The sequence below is a fragment of the Stomoxys calcitrans genome, chromosome 2 (assembly GCF_963082655.1).
Source record: "Stomoxys calcitrans chromosome 2, idStoCalc2.1, whole genome shotgun sequence".
NCBI lineage: Eukaryota > Metazoa > Arthropoda > Insecta > Diptera > Muscidae > Stomoxys > Stomoxys calcitrans.
The window spans coordinates 229598832-229622026 of record NC_081553.1 but is presented as its reverse complement, the minus strand read 5'-3'; the positions used below and the strand labels follow the sequence as shown (position 1 = coordinate 229622026).

Here is a 23195-nt window from a genome sequence, read left to right as displayed (position 1 = left end):
GTGAAAAGAGTTGTCCCACATTTATTTTTATGTTAGGAATTTCCTTTCTTAAATGACTTGGTAACATTTTTTGGATATTCCTAACAATCAGACCTTCAAATGGAGCGGATGCAATAAAATGGATATTTATACGTTTTTTCTTGCGGTGGGCCTAATATTGGCCAGCTTTGTTCGAGAAATCCCAGGTCTGTTCGAGACATCTCAGTTATGGCCATGACAATATTTATACAAAAGGCTAGGCTAACAGCATAGAAAAATAAACACATTTTGAGGCGTGTAAAAGGCTTTTAGAAAATTGCATTTGTTACAAATTGATGGGGATAAAAATAAATTTTAAATTGCTTCCTCTGACATTGCGTTTTAGTTTACTTATAATGAAGAACTCAATTTAATGGGACTTTTCGTAATAGAAAATTGATTTGCTTCGCAAAAGTTTTGCAACGTATTATAAGGATATCTACGAGGTATATTTTTGTATGTGCTTTTGCGCATTTCCTTTTCCTGTCCTTCGTTTTGTTTTCCTTTTCAGAAAAGTTGGGCTTTGCCGGCAGTTTGGCTAGCCAGTTTGCACTTTTTTTCTTTCCAATTCACTTTTTATACATTTTCATCGATTTTTGTTTGTTAGTTTTTATTGTATTTTTACTCATGATGATTTGTTGTTACGTTTTATACGTATAGATGTACATACCCAAATATTATTGTGTGTTGAATAGGGGAAACTGTTTCGAAATTACAAATTTGGAACAAGTTTAAAAAATTGCTTATGAATTTCTTATTTAAGTAAGATTTCTTGGGCATTGATTCGATAAATCAACGATTTTTTTCTATTTAAGAAATTTTTTTTAACATTTTTTTTCAACATTTCGTTTCACAACCAAATGCTTTATTAATATTAGGCTGTAGTCCATTCCTTCAAAATATGCTTTTGTATCCCCCACTGTCTTTGTCATTTCATTTGCAACATAAAAAATATTCATTGCCGACCGATTTCTGCATCACCATTAAATTGCAATGGGTTGCCTTGCTCAACTGTCTATGGCTATAATGAACTCCTACAAAGGTCCTGTTTTTGATACTGTCCCTAATTTTCAATAAGATTCGTACTCTGCTCCCAAATTTCTACCATTTAAGTCCACTTTTTTATGGTTGTTGTAGCCACGTTCACTGTTACTGGGCAAATTAATTCGTTCTGAGATAAGTTAGACCCTGCTATCGTCTCCACATTTAGGTTCAGGAATCCGCCTAATTATATGGGATCGGTTCAAAGTGATTTTGCAGTTACATTTCTTAGTTCTACGGGCATGCGTTGCATGCAGTGTAGATATCAGGGATAGTATCGTCTAACTTGAAGAGAAACGAATTTATTTTACTGCATCATCCAGTTTTTAATTGGGCCTGAGTATCTCTCGTTTAACTATTTAGGTCTTTTTCCTCATCTGCAATTGGTGGCGGGGGTCCACCAGGGACTATTTTTGGCTGATATAATAAAGTCGTACCGAGATGAATATTCTGTAAACCCTTTCTGTATTAGGAGATTGTAAGTGTATCGGTGATGTGTTGTAGAATCGCGTCCCTTTTGGGGGATTTTTGGGTTGGGGCGTTCCCTTGATACTGGACCCAAAACTAAAATTTCCGATAAGTTCTTTTAATAAACCGGACATGCGGACGATGTCGTGCTGGAAGTTTCTATTGGCGAACAGTGAAATCATGGAAACGTCATTGAGCAGGCTGTCGAAATAGGCTACGAGTAATGAGTTGATGACAAATCAAAGGAATACGTAGCTGGTGTTTTGCAATTGGAAACAAATGATACGGGATCACTCTGCAGTTGTCGAAGGAGATGAAAGAGGTAGGTGTGGTTTTCGATTGGAAACTGAAAAAGGAATACAGAGTAAAAATGACGCCGAAAAGCAGCCTACTAGGGTCTGTATTGGGAACTATGCCGCAAATGTTGCGCTCAGGTTAAGTGAGCTCGGCATGCTTAAGGAGGACGAGTACAACCACACTTCTATTCTGTCTACTACATATGCCCAAGGCAGACTGTGGAAGGTCTTGGGCACTGAGACTGATTTCAGATAAGAAAGGCTGACTTTCAAAATGTATCAACAAAAAGTTTGGATACCGACCGACATTGGTGACTGTTTTCGCTGAACCCACAGGTTGTTGTTTTTCAAGTCTACTGAAGAGCGAGACACTGAAGACAAGAGTAAAACGCACAAGCTGCTGTTGAATAGATAATTTTGAAAAACAACCCCCATTCAGTGCTTGGTAGTATTTCTACCTCGAATTCATCGCCGCTGCAGCGAGATGTAAGAAATAGCACGCTGCATACTGAGTCATATATCGCTGTCATTTTTAAAAGATGAACTGATCGCACAAATCGTTGTTGTGTCTGTCTCTTATAAAAAACCTATGTCTGTGTTAACCCATTCCCAGCAGTCCAAACGTTTCTCATAACATTGTCTTCAAAAACTTCGTTAAGACAGTTTGAATTTTGTCGCCTATATGGCATATATGCTGTGTATAAATCACTAATCAGGTACACGTAAAATTCAGCACAATTTTTGTTTATTGAAAAATTTAAATTTTTATTTATTTTTTGCTTCGAAAAACGGACGCTTTTTAAAGGACATCATACGCAGAAAAAAAAATCGTTTTCAGTCACGAAATTAATTGATCCAATTAATTTTGTAATTTAAACTGCACGGAAATGATAAAATCAATCACCGTTTAAATAAATGATTTAAATTTTTGAAAAGTTCTATCAATTAAAACATGGTTTAAATTTTAATCGATCCAATTTAAAAATTATTAAATTTTTATGAAAATTACAATTAACTTCTATATTAGGTACACAGATGCTGGCAACTTTTGTGAGGCACAACAGTCCATTATAAAAATAACAAAATTTTGTTTTTATAATAAAAATAACAAAATTTTATTTTTATAATTCATAAAAATTTTTAGAATATATTTTTTTTGTTGAAACGTTTTTACAATTTTGTCCGGAGTTCGGAGATAATTTATTTAATTTATTTATAATAATTTATTTTAATTTAATTTTCTCGACTCACACTTCGCAGCCCCGCTCAAGACTCATGATTTATGCGAACAGCGCGACGGCTCTCAAGATCTAGGATTTAAGGACAGATTTCAAAAACTACAGACTCATGAAAAAGCGCTGACTTTGTTTGTCTTACAAGCTGGTTTTTCGGCAACCAGTCACTGGGTTTGCTTGTTACGCATACCGTATTCCGATGTACTGAACATAATGGATGTATACTTGCCAGATGATCGAGATAATCTCGATTTTCTTTGGCTATTTCAACACCCTAATATTCGAAAAAAGTATAGGAAATCCCTACTTTGGAGCCAACACCAATATTGAACGAATCTTATACACAAATAGGAGGTATCGGACTGAAACTTAGTACAGATATAGTTTTGGTCCCGTTTTATTTTATTTTGGGTGGTGGTATTTTTCATCCGTTTTCGTTGAAGTTGAGATCAGTAGCCACTTCCAAATCAATGCCAAGTACGGATCACATAGGTCCAACTTTCGTTATGCCCCGCATATAGACCGTTCTCCCGATGTTACGCCTTGAAGGCACAAAAAGTTTGTTATTCATCCAATTTCCTATTTACCTGTGCGATCTTCTATCGAAATTATAATAGTGTATATACTAATGAAGGCATCCGCTTGAAATTTTGCTAAGATACTTTATAATAATGCAATTCGCTGGGGATTGCAAATGGGACAAATGGGTTTAGATTTGGATATAGCTCTCATATAAAATGGGCTAGACTTTATAAGCCCTATCGAAATTTGGTATGTAAAGTATTTTTAACCTCTTTAATGCCTACACCGAATATCACCTAGATAGGTCCATAAATAGATATAGTCCCAATATAAACCGATACCCTGATTGCCTGATCCCATAGACGTCTCAATTTTGATTCGATTTCGCTGAAATTTGGTACTCAAAGTACACGTATACCCTCCAACACTCACTCACTAAATCCCATATCTGTCCATGAATTAATATAGTCCCTTTATATACTTATCCCAATATTGGGCTTCTTGAACCTCTAGAAGCCCCAATTTTGATCTAATTTGGCTGAAAATTGGTACATGCAGTACACTAAAACCTTTCAATAAACACGCCTTATAACCCTATCCCTCTTATCAATCAATCTTAATCAATATTTTTTTTCATTTCCAAATATAAACTGGATTAAGTACCATACATTTTTAAACCAATCTATGGCATGGCTCGACTGAAATAAGTCCGATTTGTTTTGTAAACACAAATTGGATTTTCACTTAGATTTTTAATTTTTGAGGAATCCCGACTTATAGTATAGAATTTCCCGACTTCATGCTTTGAAGGCCTGGCAAGCCTAAGTGGAGGGTATAACCAGCCGGGGTCGATGATAGGAATATGTACCTGAATGCCGAACTGGGAGATTCTGCCGTCGAAAATAGGAGGACCTTTCGATAAAAGGACATTGAGCACTATTACTGAACTAACAACCAGGCGCTGGGCGATAAATCATAACGCGACGTAAATGGGAATTCCATATAATAATTACAGTAGACGCTTTATGTACAAGGTGGGACGAACAAAATCTCAGTTAGTACAAGTGTGGGTTTCATCTTTCGCAGGCGATCCTTATACGACCTGAGTTATATTATTTAAACGCCTACCGGAATGTTTAAATGGTTCCGACAGCAGATGTGATGAAATCTTATACGCTGTCATGTGTGTGTAGGCGCACCAAGAAGACATATAGGTGGACGTGGACACCTATGAGTTCACAGAGAATGCACACACATATGACCATGCGTATATAGGCGCTTGCTCCCAACTCTATTCTTTTATCCTTATTTTAACTCTGTCTCTTCTTTGAGGGCTCACATCTATTTATTTTCTCACCTACGGCCCTTAGTCTAACATTGCTTTGAAAATTCTGAAACTTCATCGTTGTTTGATTTTTCTTGAAGTTTCATCGACATTTGATTCACCCTAATATACATACTGAGGCATACAAGAAGAACACCTCGAATACAAACCAAATTGTAAACATAACATTTTGCATTATCCTTGAATTATGTTGTTATTCCATCTATTCCATGCCCTGGCACCCAGCCATCAGCCGCCAAACATGCTGTTTCGTTTCACAACTCTCACTGTCGTCATGAGAATTGGAACGCATGTCACACACTTGAAATTCTCCTACCCACTAATACCGGCCAAAGTATTGCATTCTCAGTACAGTGGTAGTAAAAGTAACTATGTAAAATATTAAATAAATTCCCTTTTTTCATATAAAATGCTAATAATTTTGAGATTGGAAATGTTTATCTCATAGTAAAAAAAGTGTTAAAACTAATTTAATTCATTTCACCCACTTCTGAGATATGCATACAATTGCCAAAATTAGGCATAACTACAGGGTTCAATTAGACATTCCCCAAAAAACATAAAAAATGAAATGGCTGATGAATATTGCTACAATGATGAATATTGCTACATTTTTTTTTCGGTGTATGGAATACATTTTTCTTTTATTCATGTTAAATTAAATTATTAAATTAATTATTAAATTATTATTAATTAAATTAATTAATTAATTAATTAAATTAATTATTAAATTATTATTATTAAATAGAAAAAAAGTTATTACATTTTTTTTTGGTAGCGGCTTTCATCAGCCACCCTGTATTATACCCTGAAAAGATTGCATATAATAATGGTCCTTAGACAGAGGACTCTTTTGTTTCCTTAGAAGTTTATTTGAATAAAAATTTTAAACTTACGTTTCTTAATATTATTTGTCAACTAAATTTATCTTAGAATCTCCATTAGGGGAAAGGGGCAAACTTCTCACATATCGATGAGTGCTGTCCGATTCAAGTTTAAACTCTGTGATAAGGGGTCTCCTTTTTATAGCCAAGTCCGAACGACGTGCCGCAGTGTGACACCTCTTTGGGGAGAAGTATTTATATGGCTGCCGTACCATTTTTTCAAATGCCAGCATAAGGAGGATAACTACCGTTGACATTTTTTTTATATTCTCGACAGGATTCGAACCTGCCTGCTAACCTCTGCACTAGGTTGGCCACCGTCTCGTATTTTAAGAACACAAAAAGGAAGCCATATAGAAGATCAGGTCATCTTTCACGCTATGCATACTACTTTACATTTTCGTAAACTTTTTTTCCAAAAATATTGTATCTATGAAACCACAATGTCAATGTTTAATTCCATTGCCAGGCATGACTGAAATGCAGGCTGGATGGCTGCCTATCTGGGAGAGTAATGGTGGTGGTTATTGCAATACTGCCGGAGGCAAAAGTAGCATTCAACTATGTTCGCATGTTTTCATATTTCTGTGGCCTTTATCCTTTATTCCCTTTTGAGTGAGGGGGGTCTCAGCGGATGGCTCATAGCGTATGATTGAGGGGGTGTTGGAATAATGTTTGGGGGCGAGTGTTATGGACACAGATGGAGATGAAAAGCAGAAGAAGAGTCGAGAAGTTGTCGACATTGTAACATGCCTGGCGCTACTGTTGGCGTCACTACGTTGTGGTGTCATTATAATAAAGGCGACTCGATACGTTCGCATAGTTGCCTTTTTTTGCCTCGGTCCTCATTTCGTTCGTTCTTTTTTTCTTTTCTTTGTATAAAAATGAGAATGCATTTGTTGGGAATATGGTTATTGGTAATGGTAATGGGCATGACGAATAAGTGGTTTATGCTAGGAATCACGGGAATTTTCAATAAGGGAGCCATATGGCGAATGTATGCACTTTGCATTTAAAGAAATGTGATTTGATATTCATTTTAATTTATTTAAAGCTTCATTCAAGACATTAATAGAATGGCGAATGTACGCCGCAGAGAATCTACAATATGTTGGTTGTTAGAATGAAAGGTTAATAAAGTTCTTAATGGGTTGTTCGAGGGATATAAGGTTAATGTCTTCCATATTAAAACCTTGAACTCTTTCAATTGTATACAGTTCTAAACGGAACAAAAACATAATTAAATGATGTTTGAAATAATGTTTCGATTGCCTAGAATATCATAAGATCGATCTAGACCTTTTCAATATGTTTGAAATTTGGTACTGATTGTTTAATAACCATTTGAATTGCCCTGCAGAAATCGATACAGGTTAGGTTAGGTTAGGTTAAAGTGGCAGTTTGCCATCAGACTCACGTAGACGTTTTCGTCCATTGTGATACCACAGGAACAGAAAAGGGAAGATGCATTCTAGTTTCTACCGTTGAACCATCCAAATCGCTTTAAAAAGCCCAATAACTTGCGAATGTTCACATCTGCTAAATCAGACAGGTTCTCAAAGAAATGAGAACCTAAAGTGGAACTCCTTCTAACTGCTAGCGCGGGAAACACACACAGAAGGTGTTTTATAGTCTCTTCTTCTTCGATGTCCTCACAGCTTCTGCAAAAGCCGTTGCTGGCAACCTTCAGTCTGTCGGCATGTTTTCCGATTAGACAGTGACCTGTCATGACAGACGTCTGTTCTAGCCAATCACAGCAAAGCAGTAGACCTCTTAAAGTCTAGATTAGGCCACATAGTTTTGGAATGCTCACAGTCCCCTCTTTGTGACTATCTATAGGGTTGCCCAAAAAGTAATTGTCGGTAATATAGTAGTAATATAGTCGGCGTTGACAAATTTTTTCAACGGCTTGTGACTCTGTAATTGCATTCTTTCTTCTGTCAGTTATCAGCTGTTACTTTTTGCTTGCTTTAGAAAAAAAGTGCGCGAAATTTTGTTTACATTTGTTTGTTTGGCGTCAATTTTAATATGGGTACCACATGTATTGAAAGAAATTCATTTAACAAACCGCATCAACGCTTGTGATATGCACCTTAAACGCAATGAATTCGATCCGTTTTTAAAACGAATCATAACTGGAGATGAAAAATGGATTGTTTACAACAACGTTAGTCGAAAACGATCATGGTCCAAGCATGGTGGACCAGCTCAAACCACTTCAAAGGCTGATATCCACCAAAAGAAGGTTATGCTGTCTGTTTGGTGGGATTGGAAGGGTGTGGTATATTTTGAGCTGCTTCCATGGAACCAAACGATTAATTCGGATGTTTACTGTCAACAATTGGACAAATTGAATACAGCCATCAAGGAGAAGCGACCAGAATTGGTCAATCGTAAAGGTGTCATATTCCACCAGGACAACGCTAGACCGTACACATCTTTGGTCACTCGCCAAAAACTGAGTGAGCTTGGCTGGGAACTTTTGATGCATCGACCACATAGCCCTGACCTTGCACCATCAGACTACCATTTATTTCGATCTTTGCAGAACTCCTTAAATGGTAAAACTTTCGGCAATGATGAGGCTATAAAATCGCACTTGGTTCAGTTTTTTGCAGATAAAGGCCAGAAGTTCTATGAGCGTGGAATACTAAATTTGCCAGGAAGATGGCAAAAGGTTATCGAACAAAATGGCAATTATATATTTGATTAAAGTTCATTCTAAGTTTTATTAAAAATGCATTTACTTTCTTTTAAAAAATCCGCAATTACTTTTTAGGCAACCCAATATCATTTGTTGTTCTTCGGGCCTGGTCCTGAAAACTTAGTTTACATTCGTTTATTCGTTTAAAATAATATAGATGTATACTTTTACAGAAAAATATATATAGATTTTCTATACATACAAACGAATTTGTGTTTGTTTGTGGTTTTATAAATTTGCTTGTTCCATATAGACTCAAAAACGGTTGAACAGATTTTCTTCAAATTTTCACAGATTGTGTAGGCTGGTACGGAAGGAAAAAAAAGCTATATAATTTTTTTAATATCGGAAGGGCGGCGGACCCTCCCCATACCATCAAAATGCCACACAAAATCAAAAGTGGATCGATTGCGATAATATGGGATTCAAATGAATAGTATTTGAGAGTAGAGTGCGAAAAGGTCCAAGTACCTAGGGGGCAAACCCGACCCCAAAACTCCTTAAATAGGCATATTGTACGATCAGGCCAATATGGAACTCAAATAAAAGTTATTCGGGAGAAGATTACAAATTTGACATTAAAAATGAGGTTCTAATAATGGTGCCGTCCCACCCTTAAACCCCTTCCAAAACCCCCCAAATGGGAAAATTAACCAATCTTAGCTAAAAAGAGTTCAAATGAAAGGTTTTTTTGGAGTATATTACGAATATGGCAATAATATTTATGTCCAAATGTCATTAGATCAAAGGGTTCATATATTCTTCTGCAAATTCGGTTTTAGTAGTATTTTGATAAAATTTGGTGAACAGTGGTACAATTTTATACAAGGGATTAAAATGACCGGTAAATTAATCTAGGTTTACCCATAGCTATCTTAGTAAAAAAATAATAAATAAAATCATGAGGTAAACAAATTTTTTCTTTGAAGAAAATTTAAAATGAGTTTCACAAATTGTTAAAAACTACCGTTTGGTCTTTCTAGAGTTCATATAAACTAAAAATGTTTGGATGTTCATGTGGAAATTTTCAATTTTTTCAACTTAGCCTACACATTATTGTTTTGCTGCTCTAAATTCATCGATTCAATAAATTTTAGCTCACATCTAAGTTTGTCTATGTATCACCATTATTTGTCCGGCTTTCAATCAATACATATTTTCTGTTTCAGCACGAATCAATACTGACTTGTATTTGTACAGAGTGTTTTTAAGCTTGTTTAAAATCCAAAACCATAATGGTTTCTTATCGATTTTTCGCCAATTGAAGCATCGCCGCATCATTATAATCATCTCATATTGTATTTTGGCGTATAAAATAAAACAAACCGGAAAGAAAACCGAAACATCTGCATCGTCGACCACAGGCCATCATTTCAAATAAGGGCAAGCGTAAAAATAGCCAAAGAAAGCAGACGTCGAAGCAGACGTCGCCAAACAAACAATACGTGGACGATAACCTTGTTTGTTATGGACAAGTCACCAAAGGCTGGAAGAATTTAAATTGTACTTAAGTATGGTGAGTATTGAAAAAAAAAACAAAAGAAACGAGGCTTAAGCTTAATTACACTACAGTTATGATATGTAATATATTTTGATGAAAGAGGGAGCATGTACGGGGGCTGCTATATAAGTTTCTGCCCTAGGCAACACTAAGTGTTGCCAAGTGCAATCTGACATTACATTAGAGAGTTGGACATTTTCTAGCATAAAATTACTCAGAACGTTTGACATACGACCATCATTTGTTTCATATTTACAGTGACATTGACAAACTAATTTGTAAATTAAGTTACTTGTGAACATTTTCGTGCGACCATTTTTCACAACTTCCGACGTGGATTATCACGGCAAGAGTGCATTGATGAACTGAAATCTTTGAATGGCGATGAGACACCATTCTATAGCACTGTGAAAAACTGGTTTAAGGAATTCAATCGTGACCGACGCTAGCTCAAAGTCGAATTCAGTGAAGTTCGCCCAAAAACTGATGTTGTATCAGAGAGATTGTTGATGTCGTGCGTGAACTAATGCAAGATCGCCTTGTGACATATCGTGTGATAGAGACAACCTTGGGCATTTCTTCCAACAGCATACTTTCGATATTGCATCAACACTTTTTCGAAAAAAAAGGTTTGTTCTCGTTGGATTCTGCACAATTTGACAATCGGTGAAAAAAAGGTTTATGTCGATTAGTGGGAAGAAATGTTGAAAAATTGCGATCGAGGTGCTTCAGAAGACGTTTATAAGATCGTCACGGGTGGCGAATGGTGGATCAATAAGTTCGAGCCCGTAACAACACTACAATCGACCATGTTGGTCTTCGAAGTCGAGTCCAAATCCAACGAAACTTGTTCATGGAAGAAGCACTTCGAAGCAAACGGTCACCAAGATCTTCAGCAAAACTTGTCATTTGGCGACTATTTCGTTTGAGCAACTTAAAACTTTTAATTCTGAGTAGTACAACACGATTTGATTGCCTGAAGCCTTGAGAGAATAATGGTTCCCTATGACAAGTAAAGCTCTCACACATCGGCTCAAACCAGCGCGTTCTTAACCGGCCAAAAAGTCGAAATAATGGGTCAACTACCGTACAGCCCTAACTTGACACCCAATGATTTAATTTTACTCCCACACATTGAGATAAAAATGTGTGGTCAAAGATTTTCGTCGCCAGAAAATGCTGTTGAAGCTTTCAAAAACCATGTTTTGAAAGTGTCTCTATCCGAGTGGAAAAAGTGCTTCAACAATTGATTTGAGTGCATAAATAAACAGCGCTGGATGATACTTTGAAAAACAATAAAACAATTTTTAATGTTAAAAATTTGCATTTTCATTATAAGGCCATACATTTATATAGCAGCCCTCGTAATTAAATTATTTATCAGATTTATAACTGAAGATAATATAAGTGTTTTTTGACAACCACTTTACCAACTGTGCTTTGCCTTCCGTGAAATCTCGAAGTATTGTTCCTAATATATCTCGAAGTATTGTTCCTTCGGTGAAATCTCGAAGTATTGTTGATCGTCATGACACAAGACGATTACCGTCCGGCTGTCTGTAGTAGTGTGTTGTACACTGAACCGGCTTTAAGCGACATGGGCGGATATTCTGACTTCTACGCCATGGTGGCTTACTTCTTAAACCTTTACTGAGAGCAATTCTTTTAGCTTTCATTTCACAGGGGTTTGTTGTGTTGAACAGAAGTACCATGGTAAAAAAGGTCAGAAATCTGATGGAGATTATTATGGGTTAAAGGAAACAATTGATTGCCGCTTTACTCTGAGTATTACGTTAGGTTAGGTTTAAGTGGCAGGTTTGGTACATTGTGATACAATTGATTGCCGCTTTACTCTGAGTACTACGTTAGGTTAGGTTTAAGTGGCAGGTTTGGTACATTGTGATACCACAGTAACAGGAGAATGTAGATCCCTGCTAGTTTCTACCATTTCCAATCTTTTGCAAATTTCATCATTAACATTCCATTAAAGAACTGGAGCAAACTTCAATGATAAAGGATCTCCTTTTTATAGTCACAGTGCTACACCTTTTTGGGGAAAAGTTTTTATATGGCCCAGTGCCTCAAAAATGTCGCCAGTACTAAGAGGGGATAACCACCACTGAACATTTTTGCTAATCGTTTAAAAAAGTCTAATAACTTGCAAATGTTCACATCCACTAATTCAGACAAGTTCTCAAACAAATAAGAACCTTAAGTGGATTTTCTCCTTCCTCCCAGTGCAGTGCAGTCATACAGCGGATGTTTTATACCCTTAAAAACTCAAGACCTCTGTGTCGCTGTTAAAGCGACATCAAATTACCCCTTTTGGCATCGGGCGAAGTATGTTAAAGGTGCTTAATATCTGGGCCTGCTAGGTATCAAAGTAGAAAGTCGGAAAACCAGGGCGGTAATATTCGAGATTATTCCAAAAAATGTTTACCTAAGTCAAAGTCCAGTTTTTAATAGTATACTGTAGAACATCCCATCAATGGTATACCCATAGGATGGGTTGTACTAATCTAGTCATTCCGTTTGGAACACTTCGAAAAGTCGATTTCTGACCAGTTAGGTAAAAACATAGTACTCGTAGTCCGCACTGAAGCTTCCTATTGATGAAGTTTTGGGTTTGAAAATGGACAAAAGCGGTTCTTATTTAGATATGGCTCCCGTATAGTTGGATCTATTATAATCCTAGCAGCGTGAATTTTTAATAAATTGGCCTGAACTATGATAGATGAAGTTCACTTCTGCCCCTCTATAAATTACTAGCCCAGATTGGTCCAAAAAACAATAAAGCCCCATACCAACCGATCCCTTCTTAGGCCTTCGCCAACCATTCGGTGTCATGCTTTCTTCCTCTCCAAGGTTTTGTCGAACATAACACTTGTACAGGGTGCACATGGAGACAGTCCCCTGGTAGATTGGATAGCTTTAAATATAAACCAGTAAGGAAAGGCAAATGTCGGGCGGAGCCTACTATATAATACCCTACACCACAATTATAAATTCGGGCAATAGCAATATTTTAATTTGAACCGCCTTTTTTGGAACAGATCGTTTGAAAATTGTAGTTACTATGGCCATTTAAGTGGAAATCGGGCGATACATATGTATGGGAGCTATATCTAAATCAGAACCGATTCGGATGAAATCTTGCAAATAGGTTAAGATCCATAATAAAACAATAGCATTCAAATTTTGTGCAGATCGTTTGAAAATTATAGTTACTACGGCCATTTAAGAGCAAATCGGGCGATACATATATGTGGCAGCTATATCTAAATCTGAACCGATTATGATGAAATCAATAGCGTTCGTGCTTGGACCACAAAAGTGATATGTGCAAAATTACGTGATGATTGGGCAACAAATACGAACTGCACTCTGATTAAAAGAATACATGGACTCACAGACGGGCGGACGGACATGGCTAAATGGAATCAGAAAGTGATTCTTAGTCAATCGGTTTGCTTATCAATGGGTCTAGCTCTTTTCCTTCTTAGCGTTGAAAACAAATGCACAAACTTATAATACCCTGTACCACAGTGGTGGTATGGGGTATAAATAACTGTATAACGACGTTGGCATAGTCCAACGTATGGAGTTTAACGGTTGCGTTAGGTAGGTTATGTCAGAATAAATGAAGAAGCTCCAGCAAAGAAGGCAAGCACTGCGATATACGCCACCAAAATCCGAAGAAAACATTAAGTGGTCAAAGACTTTTCCAATAACCAACATTACTCGTATCAAATAAAAATCCTGTATCTACACTCAAATCTAAACATATAAATATTTAGATTATCAGGTTGTTGAGGTTCTACATTTCGTTTGAGACACATTGTGTTCTGATTGAACTATGCGCCTCTCATTCCTTAACCTCAAATATGAAATTCAGATAAATGTCTAAAAATTGGTGTCCTGAATTTTTAACTTTGGACCATCCTACAAAAATAAGCGGAGGTAAAGTGCTCACTTTTCATCTCAATATTTCAACTTTCATTTTATTATCAACGAAGTGTTATTTTCCCGGTTTTATTTTTGCCTACCGTTCTTCTTATGCAGTAATATAAACTCTACGTTGTTTTCATCTTTCACCAAGACCATTAACATCGTTGGGAACCGGCAAACATAAAAAAACATCTGCAATGTTTAACTGTCATCGCTACACATCCTTACACTAACACTAACACAAAGTGAAATTTTAAGGCAAAAGATAAAAAAACCCACAAAAACATCTGATCTCAAAGATGATGAAGACAACCTGAATGTAGTATGTTATCTAAATTTGTCATTTAAACTGAGGACAACAGTTCAAGAGAAAGAGAAAAAATGCTAATAAACTTGAAAACGAACTATACAAGAACAACAAACTTTAAAATAAAATAAGAAAAAAAAAAACAAAAACATTGTGGAACATATGAGCGAGCATATGTATGTGCGTGCATGCGTATATCATCAATGCTGAATCATGCTGGGCTTCTTCTCGAACAACACCGCCCGCAGGCCTGGCATGGCGTTGTCAACCACTACCACCCCTCACACCACTGTCGGGTAAATACGACTACTTTCATATACAAGAATAATCGATATATTATCCAGCCATAAGAAAGTTTCGAGCAGCATGAATAAACAAGGTTGCTCCATCAAGTAAATGCCGGGGAATGTTAACAAAACAACCACAACAACATTTAAGTTTGTTGTTTGAGAGGGTGATTTCGAGGCAAAGTGAAGTAAAGAAATTTCATTAAAATTTCGTTACTGCTCAAACCCAAACACCTCTGCCATCGTGTTGTGTGGGGATGACATCCAAGACGATGACGATGGTGGCGGCGACTGACTGACTGACAGGTCTGACATCGATGAACGAACTGGAATTGCTGCTGTTGTTGTTGCTGTTTTTATTCTTTGTTTTGTTTATGCGGATACATAATTCGTGAAATGAAAACACTACTACGACTTTACACATCCATTCTTTCACCTCTGTTGCTCAATAAAAATTCAGCGTGCATTAATTTGTGTTTTTATTATTGTTGTTGTTGTGTGCATTTGTTTACTTTTTTGTATGATTACTATTTGTTTGCCTGAGAGTGTGTCTGTGGGTTGGTTTTTTTTAACAACAAATCTTTGTTGTTATTGAAAATTATTAAGTAATGAATCGAACTCACTTTGACTCACTGGAGGAAGCAAAAACGCAGACCAAAACAGGTTTTTAGTTTTCACAACAAACAAACGGTCAGTCAGCATGCAATTATAAGAATTTGTTCTCACTGGCAATTTATTAACACATTTTTTGAAATTTTTTTTATTTGATTTGCATACACTTACAGCATATTTTAATGATTTTTTTTTAATTTTTTATTTAATTTTTTTTTATTCTTGGTTTCACTCCACACATTTTACTTTAACAACGTTCTTTCTACGACTGATACTACCGTTAACAACATCCGTCGTACTCGACCCTCTCTCGGTTTATGCGGTTCTTTTTTATGACGATTTGCCAAAGACTTCAATTTCTCACTGAAGTGCTTTGTTGCCAACTATAATACGCATTTGTTTACATGTGTGCAATGTACACAAAATCCATCAGATGTCGCCTTTAAGCTAGGAAAATAGCTGCCACCAGCGTTGCCCCTTTGGACTTTTTCTACCATATTTGGTAGGATTTGCTTTCAATTTTAAGGATTTGAACGGATGGGCGGGCGACCCATTTCGATTTCGATAGATTTTTATCGAAATTGTCATTCTGTTTGCAATTGGGCCTTATCGAATATAGTTGCCATTCGACCGATCTGCCGATTTAGAGTCTTAAGCCCATAACAGCCGCATTTATTATCCGATTTCGCTGTAAAGGCTAGTGCTACGTTCGCTTTTCGCAATATTTTTCTCCGATTACTTTTTTTAGATAATAGATTTTAAAGCGTGACCAATGAAATTTGAGAAGAAGCAGCAGATCGATACGCTTGGGAATCTATTCTACGTTCGGCTGGATGAATGAATTTTCTGTAATGACTAATTAAAGCTAAGTAATGATTTGAAAGCAAAAAAAAAAACTGATTTCATTCAGTAGGACATTACTTATGGTAAAATTTTATTATATTTTATCATTGATATTTGTGTAGTATTTGAACATGCTGCCAGGTCTTTTTCGTGAAAAATCGTCAAAATTGAGAAAAAATCTTCAAAATCGTCATACTTAAACCGAGATAGTAAAAATCTGCCAGTACCATATTTAGAAAAACTACCTAAATTAATCATGTCTGGCAGCCCTGGGTTTCAACATAAAACGAAAATAGTACCAGCCGTAATTTGGAACAAGTTCGGGGCGGCCGGTTATATTATCGTGTATTGTTAACGAAATAAGATTGCGTGTATTTTGATTTAGTTTACAGAAGGGAAGAAGATTTGGAAAGAAATTTGGTGTGTTTTTTTCAAATATTTTGTTCGGAATTTTTTTTTGTAGTGGCAACGCTGACTGCCACATTTGGGTCGTTGTTTACATGTGTGCAATGTACACAAAATCCGTCAGATGTCGACTTTAAGCTAGCTAATAGCTGCCAGATTTGGGTCTTTGACATGTTTTATTATTTGAATTACAATGTGTCGCTATTTTTCAACTTCTTATGCATGTTAATATTCCTCATACCAATACTATATGTAAGTATCGGTATTTGAAAAAGTCGATGAGAAATAATTTTGCACACAGATTGGTTAAATTTTTACTAACGACACCTGAAAATGGGACCATTTTTTGCTAACGACGTCTGTCAGCGTGTTTTGATAATAGAATGACAGAGAAAAAGTGACTCAGATTTGCAAAATTAATGTATCGTTGTATGTTTCTTAGAGCTGCGTACCGGTATTTAGCTAGAAAAACATCGTCCAATTTCATAAAATCTGTACTCCATTAGCAAAAAAATAGAACCGTTGGATTTTTCATGCGCTACCTACCTATCGATCTTTATGTCTGCAAATTTTACAGTGTAAAATTTGGGATTTGCCACTAGTCGATAAGAGCGCTCTCGCAATGGTAATTTAATTATTAGTCAATACAAGCACCATCGGAATAATAAGTCGATATAAGCAGTATCCAAACGTTGCTATCAACTAGTCGACAAGAACGGCCCTGATGTAATCCAAAGTGGGATTCATCTATAAGAGGGTGATGGCAAGTGACCAAGATTAGTGTCCAACATGTGGATAATGCAGTTTAAATCTCACGACATATTTCATTCGATTTTGTTCACACCTTCATACAACTCTTTGACAAGGAGAGCCGTACTATCGGTATTGAAAATCTACTACGGCAGTCTTACTCAGCGTCAAAGGATTTAAATTAACAGGCTGAAATTATGCTTTGGATAAGAACAATAAAATATCGGCAATGCTGAGTTTGATGTTGGCATTTTTGTTTGGTTAAGCCCTCTTTGCTGCATGCAAAGAGGACTTAATATATATGTGTGATTTTCAGCGAAAACTACAGGATGACCAATGACCAAGATAAGTGTGAATCTTGTGGATAATGTATTGGGTCGCTCAAAAAGTAATTGCGGATTTTTCATATAGTCGGCGTTGACAAATTTTTTCCACAGCTTGTGACTCGGTAATTGTATTCTTTCTTCTGTCAGTTATCAACTGTAACTTTTAGCTTGCTTCAGAAAAAAGGTGTAAAAAAGTATATTTGATTAAAGTTCATTCTAAGTTTCATTAAAAATGCATTTACTTTCTTTTAAAAAATCCGCAATTACTTTTTGGGCAACCCAATAGTTTACAACCACACGATCAAAGAAGGATTAATATAATTATAATTGATAAATCATTAATTTTAACGAGCTTACTGTATTGCCAACTTTAATAAGGTGAACCCGGAATCGTCAATGCCAATACTTAAAAAACTATTTTTCTTTAATTATTTTATTTTTCTTCAAAGCCAGCAGCTCTGCCGAAAAAATTAAAACATAAAATTTACAAAAAAAAGGAAAATAAAGATACATGACATGTATTACGTCATAGCTTCCTTCACGGGAAAGGACTGCTTGCTATTGAGAGCAAACAATTTTCATTTATCGATATTCACGAGCGCCACCAACCATTATATTTGCGAAGTTCAAATTCTTTATCTATATATAATTTATCTATTGAAGCACCAAAGGAATGGTAATGCTGAAAGATTAGTCGATTCATACACCAATATTATTTAGTGTACGGAAATACCATTATTTTTTGTCGAGTCGAATTAGCGATTTAATTTGTACCCCCTATAAGTTGATGGCTGTGCTACAAAAGCGAATTTGGGTGTTCAAATATTTTTGCACTGCTAGCACAGCCACAAGCAAATAGTGGGTTTTCATCCCAATTCATTAACCAAAATAATAGTGGTCTCTGCTAACACTATTTACTAAACAGGTCTTCACTGGGTCTTGTAGTGAATATGAAAATAAACACCGGGAAATAAGGGTAAATAATTGCTCCCCATTTTGTTAATAGATGTCGCACTAGTTTATCACCTTTCCATTACTGGATTAGGATCGGCATTTCACGAGCGGAATTTGACAGTAATGTTTATTGTTTTTGTTTCTATACCCTAAGATTTTTTTTCTCTGCACTAATTGTTTTAACTTTTTTCACAATTTAATAAAATAACTAAAGAAAAGACGAACGATTAAAACCACTAAAATAAACAAAAATGATGCAGATAATGGTTTCAATGGTTTCAAAGATTGTCTATAGATTTTTTTTGCCATTTTTCTCGCTTTAATCACAGTACTACTTTTTCGCCTTTTTCTGAAAAATATTGAAGAAAAACCCTGAAAGGAATCCGCCTAAAAAGGTAAACAGAATACCCTGATCGGAAACCTCTTCACTTCCTTCAAGGTTTCCTATCCTAGCCTCGATAATATCGCGATGGTATGAGCTGCTCCCATCCTCAATCCATTTTCCCATCACCTTAAGTCTAGGGTGTACATTTATTTGTATTTTTGATTTATTCGATTAATTGTTTATTTGAAAATCCGGGTTCAATGATTAATCGAATAAGACCTAAATAGGTTGCCAAATAACCGATTAATCAAATTTAATTATTTTGGGATATTTTTTGAGATCTTATCGTTTGTATATTTCTCATATCTGTATGTCCGTTTGAATTATAAATAGGGCAAATGGATCCGATTTATTTGAGCTTCCTTTTCGAACAAAAGCCAAATATACTCATCCCAATCAAATAAAATTTTGGCCAGGTAAAGCCCAAATAATTGAAAAAAATTCAGAAAAATTGCGCAATTCATATGTTCTAACGATTAATCGATTAACCATTCTAAATTATTCGAATATTTGTTTATTTGAAAATGTGTCATGTTCAATTGTTCGATGAATTGAAATGTCACAAATAATCGAATAAACGAATAACGATTAATAGAGTGTACACCCTGCTTAAGTCTCCGCAGTGGCTGCCTCACACTTTATATGTATGTCAATGGAATAGTCTTCAGTCTATTAGAATAGTCTTCAGTGCCCTAGTAAGCGTGTCCTCATTGCTACGCCTATGCCAAGACAACATGTTCTCTGAACCTGTTGTATGGTCCTTAAGTTGCACTTTTTCTACGTACCAGTCCACCAAACTACTGAGCCGTGAGTAAGTATTGGTCTTATCACGCTATTGTAGAGCCAGTGTACTATCCTCAGATTCAGATCCCATTTCGAGCATACGGCCCATCATCATTTCGCCGACGCAAAACGAAGCCTAAAGATGTCGCCTCTATACTCGCAGCTCATTATTTGTATGGGTGGACCCTCTACAGAGTTCAACACATGTTCAAAAATCCGATCGTTAACCAGATCCTCCACTTGGGATCGATGATCTGGTGGAGTCCTACCAGATGCACAGCCGATATTGATGACTGCATAAGTCTGTTGTGCTTCCTTGCCACTCTGGCGTAAGAGTGCGGCTCCTTACCATTCTCAGCGACCATCTTCTCCTTCCGTGATGGCTGTGGCTTCCTATTGGAAGTCACAGTCCTCCATGAAGACTCAGGGGCCATGCACGCTTCCTTCGTTCCTGTTCCGACTTTGTCTCTATTGCGGTATGGCTGGCTTGGCTTTCTCAGAGTTCTTGAAAACGGAGAGCTCTTTTTCTTCTTCAGCATTTTAGCAGTGTTATGCTCTTCGAGAGATCTGATTCTTTTTCCAGCTTCCGTAGAAGAGCTTGGAATGTCCGTTCTATCCCTTCCAGCATCCTGCACTATCGCCCGATTGCGCTGCCGGTACATACTCCTCTGTCTCCTTCTTCGTGCACCGGATCGCTTCTCGGTATGCAGGTGTGCTTAGCAAAGCCATCGCTCATTTCTGCTATCATCCCCATGCCCTCTCTCGATTCGGCTGCGATGACTGTTTCATTGACACCGTCGTTGTCTGAATCCGAGTCAGAGACACCACCTTTACTTAAAGGCTGGGGATGAACTGTGCATCCCTCATCCATCCGTCACTTCCTCATTAATTAGTCTGACAACTAGGTGTGCGCTGGAAGCATTATTCTCGACTATAGGTACCAAGGCAACCACACCTATAGGATGGGAGGACAACACGCTATGGTCTGACGCCACCACCGGAGTCTCTGGAGTCCATTTCTAGCCTACCCCAAAATTATGTTTTCGTAATAAGTAGTACCTATTCCGAGATACGGATATATTTTTTTTCTTTGAGGAGTGAAATAAAACAAGTAAAAATATGTTAAGTTCAGCCCCGCTGAACTTTGGATACCCACCACCTCGGGTATATATGTAAACCACCTTTCGCCTTTTATGAGTCCAAAACCTTAAATCGGGAGATTGGTTTATATGGCAGCTATATCTAAATCTGGACCGATCTGTGTCATATTGCAGAAGTATGTCAAGGGGCTTAACTTAACTCACTGTCCCAAATTTCGGCGACATCGGACAATATATGCGCCTTTTATGGGCCCAAAACCTTAAATCGGAAGATTGGTTTATATGGCAGCTATATCAAAATCTGAACCGATCTGGGCCTAATAGACGAAGCATGTCGAAGGGCCTAACACAACTCACTGTTCCAAATTTCAGCAAAATCGGATAATAAATGTGGTCTTTATGGAATTAAGACCCCAAAATCGGAGGATCGGTCTATATGGTAGCTATATGCAAATCTGGACCGATCTGGGCCAAATAGACGAAGCATGTCGAAGGGCCTAACACAACTCACTGTCCCAAATTTCAGCAAAATCGGATAATAAATGTGGTCTTTATGGAATTAAGACCCCAAAATCGGAGGATCGGTCTATATGGGGGCTATATCAAAATCTGGTCTGATCTACGCCAAATGGTAGAATTGTTTCGAGGGGCTTAACTTAACTCACTGTCCGAAATGTCAGCAAAATCGGATAATAAATGTGGTTGTTATGGGATTAAGACCCTAAGTTGGCGTATCGGTCTATATGGGGGCTATATCAAGATGTAGTCCGATATAGCCCATCTTTGAACTTAACCTGCTTATGGACAAAAAAAGAATCTGTACAAAGTTTCAGCTCAATATCTCTATGTTTGAAGACTGTAGCGTGATTTCAACAGACAGACGGACGGACATCGTCGGATCGTCTTAGATTTTTACGCTGATCAAGAACATATATACTTTATAGGGTCGGAAATGGATATTTCGATGTGTTGCAAACGGATTGACATAATGAATATACCCCCATCCTTCGATGGTGGGTATAAAAAACAATTCCACTCTACTCAACGGTTACAATATTTCAGACTTATTACCACTTTTTTTCCATCCCACTGTGCGTTGCATAATATACAGCCACAAATGTGACCATCTAAGAAACCGGTTATATTTGATAAGAAAAGGATTTATCAAAAGTCCAAGAAGTGGTAATTTTTAAGAAATCGATTACTATTACTTCAGCCCAGAAAATTGGTTTTCTAAAACCTAACTTATCAACGTAGTTGCAAATTCCTGGTGGTGATAAGACAAAACTTTGGTCCGGCTTATTGTTCTAACTTTTTAGTTCTTAACATACCCTTTACAATGATACTTACCAATATAATTTCCACTGTTGAAGCCCTAAGAAGCCTTTCATAACAAAAAAAAAATCCATTGGAAATTTACTATTTTTATATGATTTTAAAACTTTATTTTTCAAGATGAAAATAAACAATATAATTTTTTTTGTTGTTGTTGTATTTTTTCTGTTGTTGTTGTGTTTTAATTTTACATAATTTCAATAAAATATTTACGATTAAAAATGACATATTATAGCTTACTTGTTGTTGTTTTTGAAGATTTTTTTTTGTTATATTTTCAAGTTTTTTTCAATAATTTTTTTTGTGGTTTTTGTTTTCATCATATATAGTTTTTTGCTTGGTTTGTCTTTTTTGGTTTATTTTTTATTTCGTGATAAATACCATAATTTTTGTTTTTTTTTTTGTTGTTATTTTTAATACCAAATGTTTTGTTTTTGTTCTTAAAAATTGTATTTTTGTTTGGTTTTTTGTGTTGCTTTTACGTACAAATAGTTTATAATTTTTGAGGAAAATTATGGATTTTCCTTACTGCCAGTTAGGGGGTGGCGGGGAGAGGGTTGTTGGTTTTCGGGAGATGATGAGATTTTGAATATGGTATAATATGCACCCAAAGGAAATATGTTGTATGAGAGGAACTCAAAATTTTGTTTTCATTTTCATTTTAAATACAACCGGACAACATTTGATTTATTTACGAAATTTCCAAAACTTTTTAATTTTTCTTGTTTTTTTTTTTTATTATTGAAATTCAGACAAGCTTAAGAACATTCCAAACATGAACTAAAGTTTTTTGAAGCTGTAATATGTCGGTACTGTTATTTTCTTGTTCCTTCGGTTTTTTGATAATTACTTTGTTTTTTTTTTGTTTCTTGAGAATATTGAGTATACATTTATATTGTTTGGGGGGCTGGGGGGAGTTTGTTGTTTGCTTCTTCTGTGTTTAAAGGAAATTAGACGAGTTTAGTAGTTTTCTTTTCTTTGTTATTTGGGGCTTGCTGGTAGTATCTTTTTATCTTCCTTCCAGTGGTGTGTCTGAATTTTATTTGGGTTTTTTTCGCTATTGTTTATGACATATAAATATTATGATATAATTAGTATTATTTTTATTTTAATTGTGTGTGTGTGTGTTCGTTTGTTTGTGTTGCT

The 23195-nt window shown here is 36.2% G+C and overlaps 1 protein-coding gene across 3 annotated transcripts in view; it reads right to left on the bottom strand.

Moving 5' to 3' along the window:
• Positions 1–15481, bottom strand: part of LOC106080395 (PP2C-like domain-containing protein CG9801) — a 62339-nt gene extending 46858 nt beyond the window's left edge. For 2 of the 3 annotated variants that reach the window (XM_013241771.2, XM_013241773.2), the window contains exon 1: positions 15180–15481. The gene's annotated coding sequence lies outside the window, so the exon portion shown is untranslated. The remainder of the gene's footprint in view (positions 1–15179) is intronic. The other variant, XM_013241772.2, reaches the window with a different exon arrangement.
• Between the last annotated feature and the right edge of the window lie 7714 nt (positions 15482–23195).